The 5,961-nt window shown below is 40.8% G+C and overlaps 1 pseudogene; it reads right to left on the reverse strand.

Annotated features, from left to right (window-relative positions):
• Positions 1-2,220: 2,220 nt before the first annotated feature.
• Positions 2,221-5,561, reverse strand: LOC138089804 (eukaryotic translation initiation factor 4E-like; annotated as a pseudogene).
• Between the last annotated feature and the right edge of the window lie 400 nt (positions 5,562-5,961).

Raw genomic sequence — 5,961 nt, forward strand, 5'->3', positions numbered from 1 at the left:
ACCTTTGCCATGCTCCTTTCTCTTGGTGCTTCTCACTTGGTTTTGCTGTTTAGAAGTGGCCCAAGAGGGATTTTTATATTCTAGGAAAAACAAGCAAACAACTTTTGTATTTAAAGCATTCTGTCGGTGCAGTGATTTTTGGTTTGTTTTGTTGACTGTGCAGCAAAAGATGTGCACTAGGGAACTCAGTGATTCCATGACCTAAATCTAAAAGAAGAGACTGAAAATAGCTGGGCAGGTGCCAAAAACCTACACAGGCAGCACATCTGCGGGACCATAACTAGTGTGGTTCTTTCATGAAGAACATCTTGCTCTCATGACCTGAAGGAAATCCCAAAGACAGATTCAGATGATCGGGTATTGCTTGTGGAGAATCCTTGCACTTAGAATTTTGTCCTGGTCCTGCCTTTGCAAAGTGCCAGTTTGTGAACCTCCAGGGTCTGCAAACTGGTCACTTAAATTGAAATTTTTGTTCTTGTTTTGAGAATTGTCATAATTGAATTTATTATTTTCTAAATATAGTGTTTTATGTATTTCAAGCAAACATTTTATTTATTTACCAATTATCTTTTATCATCAATCATAATAAAGAAAAAAAAATTAAACGGACCTCAGAACTGTGGGCAGGATTGCCGTTCATAAGTGCTGACATCTAGTGGTTGCACTTTAATAAAGTTCTTTATTAAAGTACTATCCAGGGAGTCTTTTCTGCGAGTTCTATCGTAAGTGATTTATTTATTTATTGTCTAAAAGACACTTCATGGTACACATTTTGTTTACACTTTTGTACATTATCTTAATATGAGTGGGACCGCTTTTCTACTTGAGCTGTTTTTTAACCAAAGCAAAATAACCTATGTAGTACAAAGTGTTAAAATACAGCATAAAGATACAAAAACAGAGATACTAATTCTAACTGGGGCTTCCCTGATGGCTCAGTGGTAAAGAATCCACCTGCAGTGCAGGAGACGCAGGGGCCTCAGGTTCAAATCCCTGGGTCAGAAAGATCCTCTGGAGGAGGGCATGGCAACCCCCTCCAGTATTCTTGCCTGAAAAATCCCACAGACAGAAGAACCTGGTGAGCTACAGTACACGGGATCACAAAGCATCGGATGCAACTGAAGTGACTGAGCATGGCAATTCTAATTAGTAATGTAATCATCATGTTATTTTTTTTATAATCCACAATTTTGTCTAGAAAATCACACAAACATAGATCACTGATTTGAAAGAAATGCATAAATTTGTAGCAAGTCTTTGTAGTTACAAAAAAACAAAATTACCAAAGAATGCACAGATTAATGTTTATTTCACCTTTGTGTCATATTCCTGTATGCTTCACTAATGTTACATAAGGAAAAAAAAAGAAAAGCAAAACATGAAAAACTGAAATCACTAATGTTATCACTAACATTAACTAACATTGTCACTAACATTAATTATCACTAACGTTATCACTAATCACTAATGTTATCATTAGAAGCACTAATGTTATCAAGTAGGGAAACAAAATCTAGAAGCCATCAGCAGGAGTACAACACAGACAATTCTGTAAGAAGAAACAAAATTGCTAGAAAACTGTGCATCATATTCTTTCAAACTAGCAAAATGTGCTCCTGCATTCAATGGAATATAAACAGAATTGTTCTCTTATGAGGCACAGAAATGCAAATTCTTTTTTTTTTTTACTATTGTAGATGAATCAAATGTGTTTGTAGGTTAATTAAGCTATTACAGAATGGGCCAGGAACAACACATTTATGGATTCTGGAGATGATACCTACTCGAATTCTTTAAGGACAGTGGACCTGGTGATGTAGACCTAGTGAAAGTCGCTCAGCTGTGTCCCACTCTTCGTGACTCCAGTCCATGGACTTCTCCAGGCCAGAATACTGGAGTGGGTAGCCTATCCGTTCTCCAGGGGATCTTCCCCACCCAGGAATCGAACTGGGGTCTCCTCATTGCAGGCAGATTCTTTACCAACTGAGCTATCAGGGAAGCCCCAGTGGACAGTGGACACTCTAGCCAAAAAATTTTTTAAAAATATAAGCACAGAAGTACAGGATAAAGGTGACTGAGGCTTCTCTTATTTCTTAACATCATTTAGATGGAAATCAAATTTAAATGCAGTCCAACGTGCCTTTGAACAGGCTTTGGTTCAGCTCCCAAATCTTGATTGCTTGACACAGTCTCCTATGAGAATACTCAGAAGGTGTCATCTTAAACAACACACCTACTTTTTATGGTGGAGCCACTCTTAGTAAATGTGTCTTCGTGGGACTGATAACCTATCGCTATCTTTGGAAGTTCTAACCTTTCCTTGTCTCAGTTCAGTTCAGTTCAGTCGCTCAGTCGTGTCCAACTCTTTGTGACCCCATGAACCGTAGCATGCCAGGCTTCCCTGTCCATCACCAACTCCCAGAGTCCACCCAAACCTATGTCCATTGAGTCGGTGATGCCATCCAACCATCTCATCCTCTGTCATCCCCTTCTCCTGCCCTCAATCTTTCCTAGCATCAGGGTCTTTTCAAATGAGTCAGCTCTTCGCATCAAGTGGCCAAAGTATTGGAGCTTCAGCTTCAACATCAGTCCTTCCAATGAGCACCCAGAACTGATCTCCTTTAGGATGGACTGGTTGGATCTCCTTGCAGTCCAAGGGACTCAAGAGTCTTCTCCAACACCCCAGTTCAAAAGCATCAATTCTTCTGCGCTCAGTCTTATTTATAGTCCAACTCTCACATCCATACATGACCACTGGCAAAACCATAGCCTTGACTGCTGCTGCTAAGTCGCTTCAGTCGTGTCCAACTTTGTGCGACCCCATAGACGGCAGCCCACCAGGCTCCCCCGTCCCTGGGATTTGCCAGGCAAGAACACTGGAGCGGGTTGCCATTTCCTTCTCCAATGCATGAAAGTGAAAAGTGAAAGTGAAGTTGCTCAGTCATGTCCGACTTTCAGCGACCCCATGGACTGCAGCCTACCAGGCTCCTCCATACAGGCAAGAATACTGGAGTGGGTTGCCATTTCCTTCTCCAATAGCCTTGACTAGATGGACCTTTGTTGACAAAGTAATGTCTCTGCTTTTGAATATGCTGTCTAGGTGGGTCATAACTTTCTTTCCAAGGAGTAAGCATCTTTTAATTTCATGGCTGCAGTCACCATCTGCGGTGATTTTGGAGCCCAGAAAAATAAAGTCTGACACTGTTTCCACTGTTTCCCCCATCTATTTCCCATGAAGTGATGGGACCAGATGCCATGATCTTCGTTTTCTGAATGTTGAGCTTTAAGCCAACTTTTTCACTCTCCTCTTTCACTTTCATCAAGAGGCTTTTGAGTTCCTCTTCACTTTCTGCCATAAGGGTGGTGTCATCTGCATATCTGAGGTTATTGATACTTCTCCCAGCAATCTTGATTCCAGCTTGTGCTTCTTCCAGCCCAGCATTTCTCATGATGTACTCTGCATATAAGTTAAATAAGCAGGGTGACAGTATATAGTCTTGACGTACTCCTTTTCCTATTTGGAACCAATCTGTTGTTCCATGTCCAGTTCTAACTGTTTCTTCCTGACCTGCATACAGACTTCTCAAGAGGCAGGTCAGGTGATCTGGTATTCCCATCTCTTCAAGAATTTTCCACAGTGTATTGTGATCCACACAGTCAAAGGCTTTGGCATAGTCAATAAAGCAGAAGTAGATGTTTTTCTGGAACTCTCTTGCTTTTTCGATGATCCAGTGGATGTTGGCAATTTGATCTCTGGTTCCTCTGCCTTTTCTAAAACCAGCTTGAACATCTGGAAGTTCACGGTTCACGTATTGCTGAAGCCTGGCTTGGAGAATTTTGAGCATTACTTTACTAGCGTGTGAGATGAGTGCAATTGTGTGGTAGTTTGAGCATTCTTTAGCATTGGCTTTCTTTGGGATTGGAATGAAAACTGACCTTTTTTAGTTCTGTGGCCACTGCTAAGTTTTCCAAATTTGCTGACATATTGAGTGCAGCACTTTCACAGCATCATCTTTCAGGATTTGAAAGAGCTCAACTGGAATTCCATCACCTCCACTAGATTTGTTCATAATGATGCTTCCTAAGGCCCACTTGACTTCACATTCCAGGATGTCTGGCTCTAGGTGAGTGTGAGTGATCACACCATCATGATTATCTGGGTCATGAAGATCTTTTTTGTACAGTTCTTCTGTGTGTTCTTGCCACCTCTTCTTAATATCTTCTGCTTCTGTTAGGTCCATACCATTTCTGTCCTTTATTGAGCCCATCTTTGCATGAAATGTTCCCTTGGTCTCTCTAATTTTCTTGAAGAGATCTCTAGTCTTTCCCATTCTATTGTTTTCATTTATTTCTTTGCATTGATCACTGAGGAAGGCTTTCTTATCTCTCCTTGCTATCCTTTGGAACTCTGCATTCAAATGGGCATATCTTTCCTTTTTTCTTTTCTCAGCTATTTGTAAGGCCTCCTCAGACAGCCGTGTTGCATTTTTGCATTTGTTTTTCTTGGGAATGGTCTTGATTCCTGTCTCCTGTACAATGTTATGAACCTCCATCCATAGTTCATCAGGTACTCTGTCTATCAGATCTAGTCCCTTAAATCTATTTCTCACTTCCACTGTATAGTCATATTGGATTTGACTTAGATCATCCCTGAATGGTCTAGTGGTTTTCCCTACTTTCTTCAATTTAAGAAATAAGGAGTCATGATCTGAGCCACAGTCAGCTCCTAGTCTTGTTTCTGCTGACTGTATAGAGCGTCTCCATCTTTGGCTGCAAAGAATATAATCAATCTGTTTGTCTACCCTCCCTATTATGTGTAACACCGTCTCTCTTTTCACAGTCAAGGGTCCATATTGCTATTTTATCAGCTTTAGCTCTAACATTCACAACAGCACCACATATATTATCACTGTGAAAAGTGAAAGTGAAGTCCCTCAGTCATGCCCGACTCTTTATGACCCCATGGATAGTAGCCTGCATCTAGCTCCTCCGTTCATGGGATTTTCAAGGCAAGAGTACTGGAGTGGTTTGCCATTTCCTTCTCCAGGGAATCTTCCCAACCCAGGGATCGAACCCAAGTCTCTCACATTGTAGACAGACGCTTTAACGTCTGAGCCACCAGGGAAGTCGGTAGTCATCAAAAGATTCTTCAACAAGGCACACCAGCATCTCTAGCCAAAAGCGATTGAGATCACTTCACCTCTGCTGTTTGTTCAGTGTAATTAGCCATCATCCTCCTCGTTTGTTTTTCTCATCTTCCCACATAGGCTTAATTCCATCCTTAAAAAGTGAGTATTCACAACCGGGCATTAAATTACTAGGCAACTGGATATGGTTGTACAGAGCCCAAAAGCCTTCAAGAAAATCAAACTTAGAGACCAGTTGAAGGTTTGCTTTTGCCAAGTTTTGCTTTTATCATTTTTAAGAAGCCAGAGTGCCCATCTGTTCTGTAAAGGATGTTTCATATATTGTTCTGGATTAGCTACCTCCTGATTAGATTTCTGGTTTCTCTGTAGACAGGGATTAGGAGTAGAGGTGGTTTCTGGTTCCACAGTCACCATCTTAGATCCCTCTCCATAATAAGTGATTTTAAAAGTACTTCAAAGCATGCATTATTTTATTTCTCCTTATAAAGCTCTGTATTTCAAATGCTTTGGTTAAGAAAAACCAGTCTAAAACTTTGAAACTAAACACAGGGTTTTCAATCTTCTCCCCCATGCAACTATGCCCTTCACAAGTATGTTGTTTTCTCTTCATAACATCCTGCTCGATGCAGTGATTTTCAGGAGGGTCATGGAGGAGAGGTAATGAGTCCTAGGGTGCAGGTAAGGAGTTTCCTGAACCTCTTGAAACACTAGTTTTAAGTCAGTCTTTAGTTACTGCTTTTGAATGTGGATAGCATTGCTGGATAGTCATGATGCTTAAATTTGTTGGAATTTCCTGGAAGGTTAGATCACATAC

The sequence above is a fragment of the Capricornis sumatraensis genome, chromosome 13 (assembly GCF_032405125.1).
Source record: "Capricornis sumatraensis isolate serow.1 chromosome 13, serow.2, whole genome shotgun sequence".
Taxonomy (NCBI): domain Eukaryota; kingdom Metazoa; phylum Chordata; class Mammalia; order Artiodactyla; family Bovidae; genus Capricornis; species Capricornis sumatraensis.